The sequence below is a fragment of the Manis pentadactyla genome, chromosome 1 (assembly GCF_030020395.1).
Source record: "Manis pentadactyla isolate mManPen7 chromosome 1, mManPen7.hap1, whole genome shotgun sequence".
Taxonomy (NCBI): Eukaryota; Metazoa; Chordata; class Mammalia; order Pholidota; family Manidae; genus Manis; species Manis pentadactyla.
Genome location: NC_080019.1, coordinates 190,011,324 through 190,033,192, shown reverse-complemented (window position 1 = coordinate 190,033,192; position 21,869 = coordinate 190,011,324). Strand labels below are relative to the sequence as shown.

General features: G+C 48.7%; 1 protein-coding gene and 1 pseudogene across 1 annotated transcript in view; both read left to right on the top strand.

Moving 5' to 3' along the window:
* Positions 1 to 21,869, top strand: part of KCNJ6 (potassium inwardly rectifying channel subfamily J member 6) — a 251,414-nt gene that overhangs the window by 203,307 nt on the left and 26,238 nt on the right. The window lies entirely within an intron of this gene.
* LOC118919365 (60S ribosomal protein L35a-like) lies at positions 19,533 to 19,988 on the top strand (annotated as a pseudogene).

Here is a 21,869-nt window from a genome sequence, read left to right as displayed (position 1 = left end):
TCTGCTTTCTCACACGGCTCTTCAACCTCAGCACCACTGCCTCTCGGGGCTTCTTTGCTGTGGGGCCGTCCTGTGCCTCGTAGGGTGTTCCCCAGCAGCCTCCCTCGCTCTGCCCTCTAGCTGCCAGCAGCCACCCTCTCCAGCTGTTGCACTCACAAGAGTCTCTAGACGTGGCCAGTGTCCCCGGAGGGACAGAGTTGCCTGCTGAGAACCACGGCTCCGGCAGGGACATCCGCCCCTCTGCTTTCCCATTACTTTCTTCAGTCACTTGTGAGTCCCCAGCGGGCCACTGCGGGCACAGCCCCTTCACCAGCATGCCAGCACCCTCAGGAAGGCCCAGCTGCCCAGCACCAGGGAACATGCCACAGCCCTCACGCTCCGCTCCACCCCACCGGGCACTGGGATTGGCTGTCTGCGTTCACGCTTCATTCCACAAAGATTTACCCGCATAGGCTCCGAGCAGTGAACATGGCGAGCAAAGGGCAGGGGGCAGGGGGCAGGGGGCAGGGGGCAGGGGGCAGGGCCCACCCCACCCTCAGGAGCTTGGAGCCGATCTTGCCTCCCAACCGGCTGTGCCTTGAGGTCACAGACACACACTTGACCCATGGCAGGACCATCTCCCGGAGAAGACCCCATAGGGCTCCCTCTCAGCCTCTGATCCACAGTCAGGTCCCCAGGCCTGGGCCTCACAGACCTTGCTTGGTGCCCTCAGACCACGGGCCCTCCCATCCATCCTTTGCCAGCACTGGCCAAGCTTTCAGGCCCCAAAGAACACCAGGACATGGTACTAAAATGCAGGCTCTGATACACAGATCTGAGTTCTGCATTTCCAGCCAGCTGCCAGGGGAGGCTGGCGCTGCTGGGCCCGGGCACCTCACGTGAGGGGCCAAGGGCCCGGAGCAGTTAGGAGATCTGACAAACGCGCCAGCAGGGTGAGTGGGTGCCCACGGACAGGGGGACTGCAAGGCATTCGGCCCAAAGATGGCTCTAGCAATAGGCCTTTGGCATCGGGGGTGACAGAGACAGACTGATCAGGCGTGGACCTTCAAATAGTTTGTCATGAGTAAGAGTCTGCGTAAGGGTTTGATCTTCCTTCCAGAAGGAAGGACCCTACGGCAGCCTCCAGGGTCAGAAGCTAGTGGTCAGCTCGGTCCAGACATCCGCTCTGATCCCACACCCTCTCGAAACTTCTGCCCAGTTGGGGCAGAGCGGAGGCACCCAAGTACTAAGGCGCACCTCACAGCTGAAGTGGTCACCGCGCTTCGCGATGACAGTCCGCGGGGACGGCCGGAGCTCTTCCCCAGCGCTGTCAGCAGAGACCAGAGAGCGACCTGGGCTGTCTGACCAGCCCTGAACGTCACACGAGCGCGAGCGCCACCTAGCGGTGCATCGGCCGCACAGCGCGGACTCGGTGTGCGGGTCAGACGGGAAGTTTCCCTGTAACAGCGCGGCCACTAGCTGAGAAACACCCCCTAACTTTACTCCCTCCTCTCTGAGGTTCAATCTGTGCAGCATTTAAATCTCTGAGGTATATACAGCATCCCTGAAACGCCAGACAAATGGAAAGGACTTCGGGGTTTGCACGCCCGTTGGTGCAAACGTTTACTGAGCACCTAGACACAGTAACAACAGCAAACCAAACAGCTCCTGGCACACGGGCTCAGCCCAAGCGAGCACGTAGAAAGTGGTGCAAAGACCAGCCAAGAGTTACACCCAGCGCACCACGGGGGCCCTGATCAGGGCCACTGAGCCCACCTGGCAGGCTGGGGATTGAGGGAGGGCTGTCTGGGAAAAGAAGCGCTTGCCTCTCCTCAGACACCCTGCCTGAGCAAGTTGTCCTGAGTTTGTGCATTCATTCACTGGTCATTAACTGAGCACATACCAGGCAGTGTTGTAGGCAGCAGGGACATGGCAGTGAGCAAACGGGGCCCCCGCTTTCATGTGTTTACTTATGTGCCAGTGAGTGGCAGAGAGGCTAAGCCAGAAGGCACTTTCATCGGGGTGCGCCATGCCCAGGGGGAAAGCGAGGGGGCGCGGGAGCAGCATGTGGGGATCACGGGAGTTAGGGCAGGCATCTCTAGAGCAAGCTGGACGAGGAGAGTGTGAGTCACAGAGATAGCGGGGGGGGGAGTGTTTCAGGCATAAAGAACAAGGGTGCAAAGGCGTCGGGATGAAAGGCAGCTTGGAGACAGGTCAGGAGGCCCATGGGGCTGGCAAGGAGTGCGGGGCTGCAGAGAGCGAGACCCCACCAGCTCTGGGAGCCACCGTGGGCTGCTTCTGGCTTTTGACTGAGATGGGAGCCATGGAGGGCGTCGAGCAAGGAGTGGCAAGATGTTACTCGCATTTTAAAAGGATCATCTGGCTGGTGTGTAAGCTAGGATGACCAATGTCCTGGTGTTCCTGGGTCTGAGGGTGTTCCCAGAATGTGGTGGGACACTCAGTGCTGAATCTGGAGAACTATGGGCAAGCCTGACCAATTGGTCACCTATGTGTGGACAGCAGCTGGTGGGGAAAGGCCTTCTGCAGTAACTCAGGTGAGAGACAGGCTGGAGCAGGTTGGGCTGGAGGTGGGAGAGATGTCAGCAAGCTTCCCAGTCTGTGCCTGGACACAGGGAGCACCTAGGGGGTCCTCCCTCACTTCACACTCCAGAATGGTGTGTTTTCCATGTCCGTAGCTTGAGGGGAGGTAGGTTCACGGGTGGAATATGCTGTTGCACCAAAGGGAACCCACAAGCCTGAAAGTCACACTATGAAAGCAGACAGGTATGCCCTGCTCCCCAGCCACCTTCCAGGGCACCTCCAGATATCTCCAGTGTGTAGCTGGGACAAGTCCCAGAGAGAATGTCTTTCCCTTTTTGCCTCCACGGATCCACCTGGTGAACTCCTATTCAACCATCAAAGCCCATCTTTCTTGAAGACTTCCCTGCATTGCTCCCACATGTGAATGTTGGGATTCCTCCCTCCTCTCTGCTTCCTCTAGCCCTGAACACATCTCTAGAATTAAATGCACTCATCTTCCTGGTTACTGTGCACATCAGTGTCTGTGTCCTCATGTCTAACCCATCCCACATCCCCGTGCCCAGCACGGCATCCAGCCCATAACAGGAGTGTGATGAGTGAGTGGGGTCCAACCACAGAAACGAGCGGTCCCAGCCCTTGAACCAGGAAACGGCTGCTCTGAGCACACCCTCCTTTCTGAGGCTAGGAGATGAATCCTGTGCCAGAGAGCACGAAGACTGTAGCTCCAGGAGGGAGGACGAATGAGCTCCAGGAGCCGCTCCCAGGGGAGAAGCAGGGCAGGCGGAGGAGGAAGCAGCACCTCGGCACCGGCTCCCGGCCTCAGGAGCATCTTACGGCAGTAGGGCCCACCATGGTTTCTGCATGCACAGAACTGCCAACACACCTGCAGCTGCGGTCAGACCACCAGAAGTGTGGACTCCAGGCCACTAGGAGCCTGTCTCCAGTGGTTCTCAGCTATGGCCACATGTGGGGAGCTTTGATCAAATACCACCCACAAGCAGGGACATCATGATGGATCTCAGGGTGCAGCCCAGGCACCAGTTCTTTTGCAAAGCCCCCGCCTGTCTCTGTGCATTCAGGGGTGAGGGCCACCGTCCTGGCAGGTGTGCTCCCTCTCTGTGCTCCAGCCCAGCTTGGCCCTGTCCCAACTGCACGAGAGGGAACAATGATTCTCAGTCAGGGCAAATTTGTCTTCTAGAGACCTTTGGCCATATTTGGGGACAATGTAGTTGTCACAAAGGGGAGTGAGGGCTGCTGGGTGGAGGCAGGGATGTTGCTCAACCTCCTTACAGTGTGGATCCCAGAGCTCTTACTCCTGCTTCCCGTTGAGTTCCACCGAGCCCTCTGCCCTCCTCCTCCCGGGATCTGGGGGCTGGCTGGGGGCTGAGCTGGACCCCCTGGTCCAGACAGGCTGGGTGTGGCTCTGTGTACTGACAGGAATGAGCTACCGGGTGCCAAGATTTATGCAGCCCAAAGTGTCCATGGTATATGGTTAAGGAGCCCTGACCTGGAGGCACAAGGGGTGACCCAGAAGGAGCGAACATTTACCGGCACCCACCCAGCCCCGGCTGGATGCGTTGCCTACAGTCTCACTGATTCATAAGGGAAGTCGATGAAAGAGGCACTAGCCTCGTATTCCCACTTCACAAATGAGAGGTGGGGTGACCTGTTGGGACAACACAGCAATGGTGAAGGATGTCCCTGCAGCCTTCTGAGCAGCCCATTCCCCTTGTTACGTAGCAGCCCTGAAGCCATGCTGTCCTTTCCAAGACATGAGGACCCAGCCCAGCCTAAGGTAGGCCAGAGACTCTGGATAGGGTCTTGGCTTGACTCAACAGGAAGCCAGGACCTAGGGGGCTCTTGGGTCAACCGAAGCTGAGCCTGCCTGTTCCCAGATCTGTCCTTTGTTGCCCATCTCCTCTCCTCTCCTCGGAGCCCCCATGCTGGGTTAGATTCCCTCCACTCCTGGCTGTGGTTTGCAGAGAACCACTTGGCCTGTGCAGGCCAGTCTTCCTACATGCAAAATGCAAGTAATAACATCCTGCTCTCAGGGATGTCCATGTGGATGTGGGTATAAAATAAGACCACTCATAAAAAGCCACTAGCGAAGTCTTTGCCTCCTTCCACCACATCTGATCCAGTCTCCGTACTGAACTCCTGTGTCCCCCAGCAAACCTTCCCTAGCCACGTCTGACACTTCCTTTTTCTGAATAACTAACCCACCAAACCTTCAGCATAAGTTCACACATCACCTCAAATGCTGTCCAACTTTGTCAGAATATTCTGATTCTTAGATATACCTAACTCACTGAAAGGCAATAACTTTGAAGTTCAAGTTGTTCTCGATACTTGTTGGATGGATGAATGATTTCACCCAACTGACACTTGCATTCACCTAAAACCGTTTTAGTCTTGTTCCTCCCTTCGTTGAACCATAGAAAGAGGCAGGAGGGGTTCATACTCGCAGACGGCACCGTTTGAATCCCTGCTCTAATTCTAACCAGTGTGAGGCCCACACTACCCATCCACCCCCATGAAATTAGGTGGAATAAGTAAGAAGCACCTTCCCACCTGATTTGCTGTTTCCCTTTACAATTCAGAACCACTTCTGACTCCCAAGAGCTTTGTCTGCATCCTGCCAATCGCTAAAGGATTGTTGTAAAACAAATAAGTAATGATTACCTCTGCCCTGGAGAAATGACCTCTGCATGATTACAGACCTCCCCTTACCAGGGACTGCCTTGTGTCTGCTAGGCTCTCTCGGGAACAGCCTCCTCCTGTTAACACCCTGTTATATTGCTCCATGATCCATAATAATGAGAATAGTTACCGTTTATTTAATGCATGTTTCCTCAAGTGACGATCATTCATTACCTCTAATTATTACCAGGACCCCATGAGATTTGTACTGTTGTCATCCCATTCAACAGATGACTAAACTGACCCCTAAAAGGAGTATTCCTCCTTTTCCCAGTGTCTGTATGATTAGAGTTATCTATCCCTTACTGTGGGCTTAACCCACAGTAAAACTGTTGTTTTCCATAGTATTTTCTTTTCATGAAATCTTTTAACTACTAAACTTGTCCATTTCATTTAAATTTTCAAATTTACCAGTGAAAATTCAAATATTTCTTGTGATATTTTTATATCTCTACTACATCTTTTAGTGTGTGCACTTTATAATTCCTAACACTTTCATTTGAATTATCTTTCTTTTCTTTGTGTTAATCTCATTAGGGGTTGGTCGATTTTATTAGCCTTCAGAGACTCAGTTTATCTCCTTCCCATTACATGATTGTTCTTATTTCATTACTTTCTGCTCTCATCTTTCTGCTCTCTTTATATCCTTCTCTTTGGATTATTTGTTTTACATTTTCCCTTTAATTTTTCTAAATAGGCATTTCACTCATTAATTTTCTCTCTTCATTTTCTTTTCTAATGTAATTTTGGGTTAATTTTCTAAGAGTCCCTTTAGTTTCATCCCACACATTTTGATATGTTTTTAAATTATTGTTCAATTCCAGGAGTTATCCAGTTCTGAGATCTTGGACTATTAACTAAATTATAAATTATTTAGATGTGTCTTTATTTCTGAAAGTATGGCCTTTTGTCAGTGTTCTTTGTTACTGATTTTTTATTTCATTTCATAATGACTGGAGAATGTGAACTGAATGCTAGTTTCTTTGAAATTCGTCAAGTCTTTTTTGCTAACTTTGTACATGGTCAATTTAAGAAATCTTCTGTATATGCTTAGAAAGAAGGCAACCCCAGCCGTCAGACACTGTATTAGACATGCGTTCATGTTGCTGGGCTTGATAATTGTGTTTTTTGTAAGTATACATGTATTCTTATTGAGTTCTTACCTGTTTAATCTGACAGTTCCTGATAGGGCCTTTATTACCATTGTTGGTGTGTCCATTTCTTGTTCTATTTTCAAACTATGTTATTAGATATATGTAAATTTAGCAGTTTTCTATCTTCTGGTGAGTAGAACCTTTTCTCATTATGAAGTGACCCTTTCACCTCTCACACTAATTTTTGCCTTAATCCATTTTGCCCCCTAATAACATAGTTCCACAAGTTCTTTGATTACTAGTTGCCTGTTACATCTCTTCCTATTATTTTTCCTCAAACTTCCTGTGTTCTTCTGTTCTAGGAATGGCTCTTATAAGCAGAATGTAGTTGGATTTTTTAAAAATTCAGTAGGGCCATCTTTATCTTTTTACCAAAGAATTAGTTGAGTACTCTGTCAGTCGTCTAAGGAAACTTTATTCAGCATTTTTGGTCACATACACCTTAAAAATTTTGGCAAACTATTAGGCCTCTCAGACAGTTTTAATTTAACATCTGAAATTTTTATCAGAAGTTTAAGTAATTGCAAAAGATTTTTTGGCTTCTTGTAAATGTTAACTATAAAGTGATTATATAATCTATTTAAATACATCCCATAGAATATAAATATCTAGTAATTCAATGCTCATCATGAACCATTTTAAAAAAAGACAAGATTTTCTTTAAATTTTACAGAGCCCTTTATTTTCTTAAAACTTATATTTTCATTTCACAGAATGTTACCCGAATGTGTTACATTTTTATGCTTCAAAATCTTTTGCTCCCAATATCAGACCTCTTCTGATATGTATATATACAAGAATATGTATATATACTTAATGTTTAAAAAATTCCTCTGATCATAAAACTGTAAGGATTAAACTGTTTTCTTCTAGACAGTTATCATTAAAACATAAGTAGATCACAAATGGTCAAAATATAAATATGTGAATTTTGGGTAAACACTTATTAAGAACAAATAGCAAATTTTTATTAGATATACATCTCTTAGAACATGGGAGGACTTTCTATTTTTTACATGTAGCTGTAGATTAATGTTATTTATGGATAGACTGTGACAGGGATCAGCATTATTCCATTCCAATTTTTTATTAATTTAATATGGGTACTGATAAACATTTTTCCTATAAGTACATAAAAGGGAATAGAATGAGCACCAACATAACACATCACTCAGTGCTGTGAACTTACTTGGTGTCATTTGTCTTAAAAATCTTATGTTGACTAATCAACAATTATTTTACGTGACCCATAAGCTGATAAATAAATTAGGTCCTGTTTTAGTTTGTTGAAAGTAAATCATTAGAAACCAGCTGGCTTACTAAAGGATCTGTTACTAGTCATTAGAGTCAACCATATTCTCAATTTCAATAAATTATGCAAAAGAGGGTGGGGGCCTTTATCAAGATGCATCAAACACCTTTTCATTATTCCACTCTTCTAGTTAGAGGCATCTCTTACAGCCTGATATTTTCAAAAAAAATTAGAAAAATAGAAATATCAATTTCAATAGATATTTGCCAAGGAAAAGTTGAATAGGGTATTCAATAAAATTTTGGCAAAAGATAATGAAAATGTTTCCCCTATACATCTGAATAATGTTGGAGAAACTCTGAAACACTCTCATACCTGTGATATGTTACTTTCTCCCAAAGACATTATAGTTGACCCTTGAACAACATGGGTTTGAATGGCATGGGTCCACTTATACACAGATTTTTTCAATAAACATTAAAAAATTATTTGGAGATTTGTGACAATTTGAAAAATTCTCCTTTCTCTCATATTATTGTAAGAATAGTATATAATATATATATATATCATACAAATATGATGTTATCTACTGTTTATGTTATTGGAAAGGCTTCTGGTCATCAGCAGGCTCTTAGTAGTTAAGTTTTGGGGAATCAAATGTTATATGCGGAGTTTCAACTGCATGCATGGCATTGGCATCTGTAACCCCCACATAGTTCAAGGCTCAACTGTATAATGATCTGCTAAATGTGGACAATTTCTCCTTCCGGTTCTTAAAATCATGCAACTGATCCACAGACTGAGACACCCAACCGTGGAAAGACAGGACTCACTGGGGTCAGCAGGTTAATAAAGGCAAAGGGCCTGATTCCCAGGGCCAGTACCTGGTGCACAGTAGGCTGGCCAACAATCTTGCTCTTTCTGAGGATGGCGGCCATGCAGAGAGGGAATCTCCCGGCAACCTTCTGCCAACCCCAAATACTTCCAACACAGGAAGCCGAGGAGGCATGGAGCTTCGCATGTTTGCTGCGTGAGTGGCAAAGCACTTCCGTCCAGAAGTCTTTGTTTTTTCCTCATGGGACCAGCACACTGCGTCGCAATAATAGGGATGAAAGAGGCAATGGAGGCCAAAGGAAAGCTGGCATCACGTTTGGTAGCCCACGTCACAGCTCATGGACTTGAGCACATCACACCCTGGGCCAGGACACCTGCGGTTCCGCTGGGAGCAGAGCTGGAAGCCCGGCGGCACCAGAAAGTCCGCCGGCGCCGTGTCTGCTGGACTGAGACCTCACATCACCCTCTGGGGCCTCAGAGGCTCCTGAGCCTTGGGTCACAGATGCTGGGAATGTTCTTGGTCAAGAGCAAGGGGACAATCATGAAGTAAATGGGGGCGAGAGACTGCAGGTGTACCCAGGCACACGCATCTGGGAAAGGCTCCAGGATGGTGAGGCTCCGCGGGTGACGCTGCCCCGGCCCCCTGGGAGTCACACAGCAGCCGCCTGGTGCGTGGCGGGGTGCCTGCCCTTGGAGGTCTCCTAGCAGCCAGCCTGCAGCACACTGGACCATGGCTGCCAGTTCCCTCGCTTGGCCTCCGGGATTTCTCATTCCCTCCAGCTTCCTCCCCCAGGGCACCTACATGTCCCTCTATTGCCACCACCCACTTCAGAGGGGGACAGTTTTTCCAGTTCTCCACACAGCCGAATTGCCACAGTTGAAGGTACGTTGGTAGTTCTCTGAAAGGTTTTGAATCACTGCCCGTCAAGAAAGGCCAGGACAGCTGAAAGCATACAAGATGGAATCCTGAAGTCGCAAACAGGGAGGCATCACCAAATCCCTGTGCTGCTTATGAGTGAGGTCTGGGCTCCAGCCTGAGGTTGGGGAACACGCTCATTTGAGGCCCGCCGTGCCACGGAGCTGAGGGCTAGCCCGGTGCCCACCCCCAGCTAGGCCTCCCGGTGGGCTTCATTTCCAGCCCTTTCTCTCATTTTTCTCTCTCCAATTCCTCTCTTTCTCTTTCTCATGCTTCCCTCGTTCCATTCCCATCTCAGCCACACCTCAGAGCAGGCCACACACCCCAAGGAGTGCTTGGGGTCACCAAAGATCTGCCCCATGTGCATTGCAATGAGGTGGCCACTGTTCCCACCCAACTTAAAACAATGGCTTGGCTGCCAATGAGAGTGTCTCGAGAGCCGGAGCTCACCCTCCCAGATTCTCTCCCCCTTTGGTCACACCTTCTAGGTTCGTGTCTGTGATTTATTGGGTGTTGAGTTCAAGGTCAGGAATGCAACCTTGCGGTTACACATTTTTCTCACAGAACAGTGTGATCTGATCATGCTGCAGTTTAGAGACTGGAAAAAAAAACAGACCCCAGGGACTGCTTGTAATGCTTCCTCTGAGCTCCACCAGGGGCCTGAGCAGCCCACGAAGTAAGTTCTCACCAATTTAAGCCTTTACAAAGCATCAGAGTATTTGAGGCCGGGAAACTTTATTAAGCTACATCATATTAAACTACATCATCACCTTTGAAAAATGACTTGGGAGTGTTCCCAGCTTGGCTTCTAGCTAATGCAAACACCAAAGACAAATCACTCATCTGGGGAACAAGAACAAGGAGTTTTAGGTTTTGAAGTGTGGGGGACAACATTTCTAGATGGATACTCAATATTTTGGGGTTGCAGAATGGAAAGAGGACCAGGCTGGGATTTGGAGGGCCTAGATGAGCCCCCAGCTGTGCCACTAGCTAGCTGGACAGCCTGTGGCAAGTGGTCGCTGCCTGTTTCTTCGTCTGTAACAGAAGTTGTGGCAACAGCCTCTGAAGTCCCTCCACCGCCAGGCAGGATTCTGCACCACAGAGAATTCTCTGGGCCTCTGCCTACTGACCTCTCCCATCAGTGCAGCAGCAGGGGTTCACATTGCCTGGCGTGCCCTTGGGAATGAGCACAGCATTTGGGTGTATTTTCTCTTTCCATCCAGTCTGCAGACAAAAAAAAAATCTCTCTATTGCCACCACCCACTTCTGCGGGGCTTTGCAAACCACCAGAAAGTTGCACGGACACATCACTTCTGCCTGCTTGCTGCAACATTTTAGCAAATGAAAAGCTCTTCCCAAATGTTCTGCACTGCAGATATTTTAGGACCAATTGAAACGGCTGCACAGCAGCAGAAACTTGACAGAGACACTGGCACATGTGCAAAGACATTTCCAAGAGATCTCGGTTTTCTCATCCAAACTGAATTGCAACATCATGCTTGTCCTCAGGGACCAAATGCTTCCTTCTCTCCATTTACTTTGCTGTGCATTCCTGCCATCTGCTTGCGATGCTCTGATCTCCCTTATTTTCCACTTAATCTCTAAAATGAATGTCTCAGTCATGCAATGGCTGCTGTGAAGTCAGTTAGTTGGGCCCTCCCTGCAGGCAGCTCTGTCTCCTGGCTACCCCCCACCACATTCAAAGTAATTCTGTTCCATGGGTAATAAAGTAATCCATAAATATTTACAGGAACATAAGCCTCATTTTAAGAAAAGACACCCAAGTTACAAAGATGAGTCTCAAACTTGTGTCCAGTCCAGCATGGTACAAAGAACTTGGATGACAAACAGATCTGAGTTCAAATCCGCATTCACTACTTGGAAACAAGTGGTAGGAAACACTCATGGGGAAGACACTGTTCTAAAACACATATTTAAAGTGCCCCCCACTTCCCCAGAGCCTGCACGGCATGCTGCAGGGGCCCTTCCAAACCAGGTTGTGGCCTACATGGGTCAGTTATGAGAAATTGCCTTCACATGATGACCTCATGTAACTATCTTTTCATGAGGAATGATGTGGCAAAACTAGACAAGTATGATTTTCACCAAGTCTAAAAAGTTCTGGAGCTCCTATGGGCCATTATAGTCACCCAGACAGACTCCAGCCAGTGCACTGGGTCCATTCTTTGAAGAGAAGACGAGGAGGAGGAGGAGAGGCCCCATCCTCTCAGCTGAGTGTGGGCTGGCTCTCCCACCACCAGCGGAGAACTGGGGCCACTTCCTGGGAACACGGGGCAGGCCCTGCCCATCTCGGAGCTCCCTACCCCATGGTAGAGGCCCTTCCCTAGGCCCACCCCTACAGTCCATGGGGCCCCCCAGAACACACCTACTCTCTCCTGTCCCATCTCTCAACTAGCCCAGCGGGGCCCTTGGAGGCATGTGGCTTCACCCAGCAGGCGCTTCCTAGGCTGTCACAGCCCCTCGAGCCCTGGGCAGCCACACAGCGGACACTGCGACTCTGGCCAGTGCAGGCCTTGGGAGCTGACCACTGGGAAGCATTCTCCAGTCCCTGATACCTGGGGGTTGGTTGGGGGTGGGGACTGGGGTGGGTGGCGCTCTGGGGCTTCTCACCCTGGGTAGGAAGGCGATGGCAGGGGCACTCCTCGGCCCAGAGCAGCTTCTCTATCCCCCTGGACCTTCAATCAGAGCAGAACTGGGCTGTCCTCATGCTCCCTGGACCTTCTCTCTGCGGCCAGAAGGAAGCCATCACCACCCACACCCCCAGGGCTGCACACCCCATTCTTTCCTGTCTCTTCTAGCAGTGAGCAGAAAATTCCAAAGTCACCCTCATTTCCCCCACAGCAGAGGTCTGGGGGCCAGCAAGGGGAGCACATTCTCTTTGCATTTTGATGGCCCCAAACCCAGCCAGCTGTGCACCCCAGCCAGGAGCAGGCCGGGGGCTCCTCTCCCACCGCTGGCCACTCAGCAGGCCCCACAGGGCAAGGATGGAACTGCTCTTTGATACAGTGCCAGCTGCCAGCTGGGCTCCAGGTCAGCATCTTTGAGGAAGATACACTGCCCCATGGGTGAGAGTCACTGCCGACAGAACTCCTGATCATCACTGAGAATCAAGGGAAGGTCTTTGAGCTAAACCCAGAGCCTTCAGAGGCCAACAGTCATCTGGACAGTGATTGAAAATCACTGTATATTTGAATAAGACTAACTTTGCAAAGAATTTTCTGCTGGATTTAGACTCATGCACATTCCACATCCCGGCACCTTCACAGTGCCTTGGACTCAGTGGCACTGATGTTTGCTCTCTGACCCCTGAACAATGAATGAAAAGATGGACAGATGCACAGGAAGCTGACAAACCAGGCTCTGAGCTCGGTGCTTGACATCCATGCCTGTAAGGTCCTAAAATCCTGCGAGGCGGTATGTCGGGTGTAACAGGTGGTGAAAGGTGCTCAAGGACACCCATGCCAGAACTCCTGCCTGGACGTCTCTTGCACCTGGCTCCAGTCCCTCTTGGGGTCTCCTTGCCTGAGCCACCCCACTGTCACCAGGTCTGTGCCAGGGTGGGGTTACTTCATACTCTGAGTACTGTCTGTTATCGTTCAAAGCCATCTCACTTGATTTGTCTCAAAATTATTAGAATGACGAATCTGCGTCTCTGAATTTCAGTGGAAAATATTTTGGTATCTATGACAGGTCATATATTCTTATCTAGCGTAGTCTGTTCAGCATGAAAAATGTTACCTAGGAGAAGAAGAAAGGCAGGATAATTAAAAGAGTACTTGTGCTCAGGATACCAAACTGGAATCACACCAGAGATGGAGATAGAGTACAGGGGACTGTGGAAGAGGGAACCTGTCAAACACAGCCTGAAGTCTATAATCCCACATCTATCAGTCTCCCGCCATAACGAAGCACTGACACAGGGTGGCTTGCACAGAAAGTTACTGTGTCACAGTCTGGAGGCCAGAAGTCAGGGGTCAAGGGGTCAGCAGTGTTGGTTCCTCCGGAGCCCGGTGAGGGAGAATATGCTCCAGGCTTCTCTCCTCGTTTCTGGCACTTTTCTGGCAACCTCTGGTGTTCCTCAGCATATAGACATATCACCCCAATCTCTGCCTTCACCTATACATGGTTTCCTCCCAGTGTGTGTCTATGTCTCTGTGTCAAATTTCCCCTTTTTATAAAGACAGCAGTCATGTTGGATTAAGGTTCACCCTAATGACATATTTTAACTTGACTAATTACATCTGCAATGACCCTATTTCCAAGTGAGGTCACATATTGAGGTTCTAGGGGATAAGATTTCAGCATATGAATTTTAGGGGACACAAGTCAACCCATAACAACATCCATCCTAGAATGGAAGAACACCTGATTATAGCAATTCTTCTAAAGCCTTTAAGTGCATTTGCTTTATTATTTTAAGCACATTTAGAAAGAAAGCTTGCCTGTATCATCAGTCATTTCCTCTACTTCCCCCTTGAGTATTTTCATCCCTCCCTTCCTTTGTCAAACTGTCCCATTAAGAAAATGCATGTTTAGTCCCAGCTTGCCACAGCTGCCAAGCCTGCGCCCTGCCTACCCTCAAGCTCTGTGCCACTGGCATTGATGATGACTGGGTCACTCATCAGCTCGACCACAGTCTCCATGCTGGAGCCTTGAAGTTACCAGACTCTCTTAATCTATTGATCTTACCCCGAACCCATCATCATTTCCTTTCTTCACTCTTTTCTTTAACCAGCCTTAGTTCCATGATCCACCATTTCAACAAAAGTCTTGGCAGTACATTAAACTGTCCCTTTTTACTCATTTTGTTGCTATTGTTGCACCACCTGGAAAAATGTCAGCCCTGGAGGAAGCCAACCATTGACCTTCTCTGACCTGTACTTGAACAGCAGATCTCTGCTGGACAATCCCACACACACACAACACGCAAATGGGCATCATTATAAACTCATGGAACACAGCTCACGTGGCCCTTCAGTATCGCCCAGTAATCCTCCTGTATCTCCCAGGCCCCAGAAGGAGCATTTCAAACTTTCTCCTCTCACCCCCACCCCCGCAAATGATCGCATCTCTTACTTGATAAAGGAAATTGAGACATGAGATGGGCACCCCTCAGTTCCCCCTGACAAGCCTTCTGAACCTTCCTCCATCTCAGTTCATCTTTTGTTTTCCTCTTCTTGCAACAGAAGACGCCCCCCTCTGCAGAAGCCCATTCCTGCTGCTGGGCTGTGGAGCTCATCTCCTTCTCCTCTCTCAGTTTAGGGGACCAACCATCCCACTTATCCAAAACTATCCTGGTGTTCACACTGAAAGTCCAATGTCCCAGAACGCCTCTCTGTCCTAGGCAAGCCAGGGCAGTCATTTACCCTGAAACACCTGTTTAAGAGAACAGTTCCCTCTTTCTGCTGAATATTCCCCCTCTCCTCTGCCAGTGAATCCTTTGGGTTGGTGTGTAATATCCTCCTGCCATCAGGTCCTGCCCAGACCTTCAGGGAGGCCTCTAGCCGCTCTGCCTGCATCCACTCTTACTCCAGCACCCTGTCCACACTGCAGCCCTTTTCAAAACACAGACAAGGTCCTTTCTGTCTCCTCCTCAAAACTGCCCCCAAGATTTCCTATTGTCTTTGGAGGAAAGGCGGAATGATTGGCATGACCACAGCCTACATGTGCGCCCTGCCCTGCCTTTAGCCTCATCTCCCATCCCAACCACCCTGCCACCCCCCAGCCACAGGGCTTACGCCCCCTCCGCCCAATAACGCCTTTCCCTCCCCATCCCTCCTTACTGGATAATGCCCATTCTAACATCAAGAAAGCCTTCTCTACCCAAGCTATACTGAGTCCACCACCCTTACATATGTCTATAGCCTTCTCTACCCTTCCTTCATAAAGCTCATCACAATGTATATACATCGGCCAATGTGTGTCACACACTACCTCCCAGAAATCCACAAGCTTCAGAGGACAAGATCTGTGCCTGGTTTTATTCTTTTTTTTTCTAAATAACTAATATAATCACCATACTGTACATTACATCCTGAGGGTTTATTTATCCTATAACTGGCAATTTGTACCTTTTGACCACCTTCACCCATTTCCCCACCTCCACCCCCCACCTCTGGCAACTACCAACTTGTTCTCTGCATCTGTGAGTTTGGTATCTTTTTTTAGATTCCACATGTAAGTGAGATCATACAGTATCTGTCTTTATCTGTGTGACTTATTTCACTAAGCAAAATTCCATTAAGATGCATCCACATTGTCACAAATGCCAGGATTTCCTTCTTTCTTAAGGTTGAATAATAATCCATTGTGTATATGTACCACATCTTCTTTATCCACTCAGCTATTGATGGGCCCTTAGAGTATTTCCATGTCTTGGCTATTGTAAATAATGGTGCAATGAACGTGGGAGCGCAATCCCTTTTCAAGACAGTGATTTCATTTCCTTTGTGTAAATACCCAGAAGTGGAATTGCTGGAAGGTTTTATTCATTCCTATGTCCCAAAACTAACACAGTACCTGACTCATATACTAGGTGGTAATACTTGCTGAATTACTGGTTTTGAGCATTCTCTGATTTATACGTATAGCACCTGATTTAGACATGCTTCAAAATTACAAAAGGTTTATACAGTGCCAGTAGAATCAATTAGGTATACCATTTTTGAGGTATTATTTAGATATTATCCTCAACTATGTATTTAGCCTGTGATATGCAAAAGATACAAAATTCTATTCAGGTTATCCAGTTAAGGGATGAAGGTGGGATACAAAAATTCACATATTTACTGAACTCTAGGAAATTACATCCTAGCTGAGGAAATAAGGCTCACACTCAATTTAGTTAGTAATAACAAATAAAAGCCCCAAAAATGGTCAAGTGAAAAGCAATAGGCAGAGTATGAAAAATACCCAGTGAGCGGGACAGGCAATAAGTCAATAATGACTCCTGAGAATAAAGCTGGCTCGAATGCTCAGAGGCCTTCTAAAGATGCAGGATAGAATCTGGGCAGGCAGAAGAGGACAGAGGACATTCTAGAAGGGAAGGATGACCAGCCCGGAAGTGTGGAGGCTGCGGCCATCCAGCTGCTCTTTGTTGAGAGTCTCCACAACTCAGGTAAAATTCACTGCTTATCTTGTATAGTGCACCTCACAACAATTTGGAGGTATTATTATTATTCTTTTGTAGATGAGGAAACTAAGGCTCAGAGAGATATAGTGACTTGCTCCAAGTCACACAGCAAATGAGAGGCAGGCAGAGATAGCTTACAGCCTTAGTCCAAGCTCTCGACAGCGACTATCTGCTGCCTCCTCCTCGCCCAGACCCACCTTGTTGGAGCAGATTGCCTGGACAGTGGGTACATACACCAGACAGGTGGTTTTTAAAAGCTCGAATGATTATGTCCACAAGTGAGGACATCTTTTCATTTGCCAGGTCCAAAAAGAGATCAAGGAGAAAGACACGTCTCCCTTTTGGAAATCCAAAACTCTAGAAACTGAGAGATCTCTGAAATAAAAGGGTTTATTGAGCCCTTCCAGATACAGCCAGATAAGGACCGAATCCTGGGACAGGCGGTTTCTGTTTCACCCGCAGCAAGGCCAGTTCACAGAAACAGCTTGCCTGCCAGACTCAGGACACAGGCACATCTAGGAGGGGTCTCGAGGAAAGACAGTTCTTCAAATTCACACTGGCTCCAGATAAGGAAGGTGGGGAGAGTCCTGGTACAGGCAGTTGGTCCCCAGAGAAGGCTCGTGGACTGGTTGTTGATGACGGTCAAACACTGGTCACACGCAAGGGCAGATGCCGTGGTCCTGGGGACCTTCTAGGTGATTGTTAGCATGACCTTACACAGGAATGGAGTTTCTGATTAGTTGCAGCCTGCGGCTATTGACTGACAACCTTCCCTTGTCTCTCTCCCTCATTCTCTGGCCTTTATGTCACTTAATTTAGGATATTTCAGGATTTTTGCCTTGTCACTTTCACACCACACCACCAGTCTTGACAGGATTTTTGTTCTTCACCCAGTGACTTGAGGATCTTCAATCCTCACAAAGATCCAGGGCTCAATTAGTCCCCAGGGACTGAGAGACAGACAGACAGAGACAGAGAAAGAGAGAGTGAGTTGCTGGGTTTTCTCCCTGACCTTATGTTTCTTCCTATTAAAGGGAGTAAACTTGTCACTTTTGCAAAATACAAATTTCTTGCAAGATTGGTAAATCAGTGAGGTATGGAGAAGCTCTCAGCTCACTGTTAATAAAAATCAAATTTACATTTGAAGGACCGCAAGCTAAAATGCGAATTTCACCTCCATGATGGAGGAATGCATGTCACGGTTCAGAGTCAATTAAACATTTAACTGAGAAAAGCAGAAGGCTGTGCTGTAAGCATGCAGCCAGGGAAAGATGCTGTAAGATGGTCAAGCAAAAATAAAGCAACCAGTAGCGGGCTCTGCCTCTTCATTAAAAAGCAGAGCTAGAATGCACAGGCAAGAGCAGAAAGGGGGAGCTGTGCCCAATGTAAATATTTCAAACCCTGGGGAACCTCCATAGACTAAAAATACCGCACCAAGAGCTGAGAAAGGTTTGCAAGTGTGAATGCACCTAATGAGATGGCGCGGGAGGACCTGGTGTGCCCTGCAGACACGAGGGCACTCCCAACCCTGGGGAGGACAAGGCCACCTGCACACTGCTCCCAGGACCCAGGCTTGGCATGAGTACCTGAAGATGGACCCACAACTGCATCTCCTGTCACCTCTCGCACACCCTCTGCCTGAACCCCAGTGGCCCCGTGCAGACCCCTGCCAGCTTCTCTCCACTCCAGAACTGACAGCCCATTCCTTAGTTAACTTCCTCACCTTGTCTTCATCCTTTCCTCCACCTATTAATTAATTGAGCGCTGAGTAAGTATCTTGTGAGGCATAAAGCTTACCATTGAATAGCAGAAGGGAAAATAAGATAGATTTACAAATACCCAAGATACAAACAGGAAATGAGAAAAGGCCATGACAGCTCTGAATCTTAAAACTCAGTAGGTTTCCCTGTAAATTTCCTTCTGGGCATACAGATGTTTCCTGTCCTTTTCCTGTGGGCAAATCTGAGCAAAGATGGACATTCAGGGCTTCCTGCATGTAACGTCTCCCCATCCTCCTGCTCCTCTTTCCCAGATGGAAGGACCTCTCTGCTTGTTGGCTTTTTTAGTGCCAATGATTATTGGAGTCCTCAGAAGACAGCACAGGTCTGAGCCTGGTCCTGGCTCCCTAGGCAGAGAAGTGGAGTTGCAGGTGCTCTGTACAGAATTCCCAGGCACAAGAGACGGGCAGAGGGCAAATGGCTCACTCCGTGGATGTAAGTGCGAATGGGAAGCAATAGCCAAGCTACCAGGACCTCTTCCCCAGACGGAAGTCTCCCAGCCCCCACCCAACATGGGGGCCCCAGCTCAGCCACCTCTGGCATTGTCTCTGCCCCCTTCCCAGGTTTAATGCTTCCTGCTGTTGACCTGCTGTGCAAACTTTCCAGGGTTTTCCAGACTGGCCTTGCCCTGTACATTTTCTGATGAACACAGATCATGTCCTAATTTACTACTTTCACACAGAGATTTACACTCATTTTCAGTATCTTCGCAGTGATGGAATCCTTATGAAGTACCGTGTGCTGTTATGTGGCATACTGCGACTCCAGTGAACTATGAAATATTCCCCCAAACCCTTCTCCTCCTCAAGGGTCACCAGGAAGACACAAAGCCACAGAGGCCATCGGAGGGCAGTAGGGCTGCGTGACTCACCCAAGCCTTGGTAGGGGCACGTCCCTAACAGGTATAGAGAACACTTAACTGGATCACGTTCATGCCACATTGTCACCTTCCTATTTAGAGACATCAAATAAACAAATAGGGCCAAAGCTGAACCCAGGCTGGTTCGTTTGGAAACAGCCCCTTCAGAGACATCAAGAAGGCAGTCCGTGGCCGGAGGTTTAGGGCTGCGTCTCTGCGGCTCCTGCCTCAGCCTCCCTGCACAGAAATCCTGATTTCTAGCTGGTTTCATCATGCGATTATAACAGAGGGCCCTTGCAACTTCGGAGACACATTCCTTGGAGCGGGTGGAGGGCTGCTGGGGAGAGGACCTCCCGACCAGCGGGCATGTCCGGACGGCCGTGCTCCAAGGCCATTTTCCCTGGCTTTCTGCGGGGCCCCCGGAGCCAGAGGGAGCGCACAGCTCTTCTTAAAATTGAAGGTGTTTGTGCTCGAGGTGAAACTGGATTCTATCTAGGCAAGAGATGTGCTTATGTGTGCAAAGCAAAGAACAACACAGTGACTGCTGGTGGCAACCAAAGAGAACCAGAGTCCTCCAGGGAAGGTACCGTGTGCACATGGAAGCAGTGGCGTGGCTCGTGCCCAATTCCAAAGCAACCTTCCTGCCAGGGTGGTTGCACACAGGGTCTGTGTGACGCTGCACCCGTCTAGGATTCAAACTTGTTGAAAAGTCAGCAAAGTGGATTTGTTCTGTTGGAAACAAAACACAAAATAACATTCCTCTCTACATCTCCTTCAGTTTCTCATTCTATATTTCTGATCACTTCTGTGGAGAAGCATGTGACTGTGATGGATTCCAAGTCTGGGACCAACACTAAACCATTAGTGGAATTGGAGGTGATGCCAGAGGGTGAAAGGCCTCACATGTCCGCCTGCAAATCCAAATGCTCAGATTCCCCAGGTCAAAGCTTTTCGGGTCTGTTCCACAACAGGTCACAGGGAGCCTGAGAAAAATGAAACATAAGACAAGGGAGGGAAAGGAGAAACCCCATGGCTTATAAGCTTCCTTTTGTGGGTGACCTGACTTAAATGTTTCCAGCCCTTAAAACATGTTTTTTTCAACTTTAAGAGCCCAAGCTAGTGAATCCAGTATGATGTGACTCTAGCAATGACCAACCCTGGGAAATGACAAGAAATGGGGGAGGAGGTTGGTTTCTGTCTTTGTGTAGAGCTGAGAAAGATCCAGTGGCATCCATGGTTCGGGAAAACAGTGAGATGACATCAAGACCCATTCCTCCGAGAGGGGCTGTTTCAGATGCACACCTGTTGAGAACTGGGTTAGAAGAAAATGCTGAAAGAGGGAAGTTACATCATCCAGAAAGGAAAATAAACTCTTCTGGTTTTCACCCCCTAATCTGAATATTAGCAAGGTGACATCCCCCTGTGACCATGGACCAGTTCTCCAGCGTTAGCAAGCAAACACTGATGTCCATGATGTGTGCCACCAGCATCTCAAAGGCAGGTGGCCCCCATCACTCCCCTTAGGAGCATCCTAAGAGCTCAGCAAGCATGTGGCGGCTCATGGATGAGTGGGCAAGGACACCGGGCTGCGGGCAAGGATGCCCTGTTGCGGGCAAGGATGCCGGACTGTGGGCAAGGATGCCCTGTTGCGGGCAAGGATGCTGGGCTGTGGGCAAGGACACCCTGCTGTGGGCAAGGACGCCAGGCTGCAGGCAAGGACGCCAGGCTGCGGGCAAGACGAACTCCACCCCGAGCCACCTGACCTCCGCAGTGGCTGCTCCGGCCTCACAGGCAAGGCCCCTTCCTCTGTGGGCCCCTTCCTGGTCTTGAACCCTGAGTCCTAGCTCCTTTTTGGAGCACTTTAATCCTTGTGAAAGGATCTGAGAAAGGCAGAGGATGTGCTCAAAGATGCCAACCCTACGAGCTGTCCAAAGAGGGTCTGTGGCAGCCGCCGCCCAGCTCACCCCCAGCTACTCCAGGCCAGAAGGGCCTCCTGGCAGCCTCAGAACAGCCGCAGATAACACGCATGACATCTGACATCACGCTGGCTCAGACTGCAGGTCCCAGTCTGAGGTTCCAATAACAGTCGTCATTATGAGTATAAACCAAGCCATAAACCTCACCCTCTATTTCCAACAGGTGTTAGCTGTTCTGAAACATAGTGTATCAGCAGAAAACTGGAGGTTCAGGAAGGCCAACTGATGAGGAGACACCTACCATCGCAAAGATAGTTTGTTACCCCCAGATCTCACTAGATGGGGGCATACCTCCCCAAGCAGGGCCTCCTGGGGAAGCACCAAGGTTGTCAGAAAGCAGAGGGGTGGGGGAGCTGTGACACAAGCTTTTGTAGTTTCTGTGGGAAGGAAGGGGATGTGGCCCAGTGAGCAGGTTCAGGACTAGCTAGTTTGAATACTTTGAGTGGACTCAAGGCATAGAACTGACCCTAGTTGTCTGATACCTGGCACAGGGGGGATTAGAGCAGGTGAGTGGAGGCCCAAGAGTGTGAAAGCCCCATAGAGGGGCTAATTCGGGGTGTGCGCTCTGGGCTGCTTGGTTTGTATTTGAAAAGTTCTCTCACAGGCCAATTGTTTACTGGCTGTCTTAGGGATTGGCTAACCCGAGGGGCAGCCAGCAAGGCCCCGTATGTCAAAGCATCAGAATACAGAATACAGAATAAAAAAGACAGTTAAAACACTCACCTAG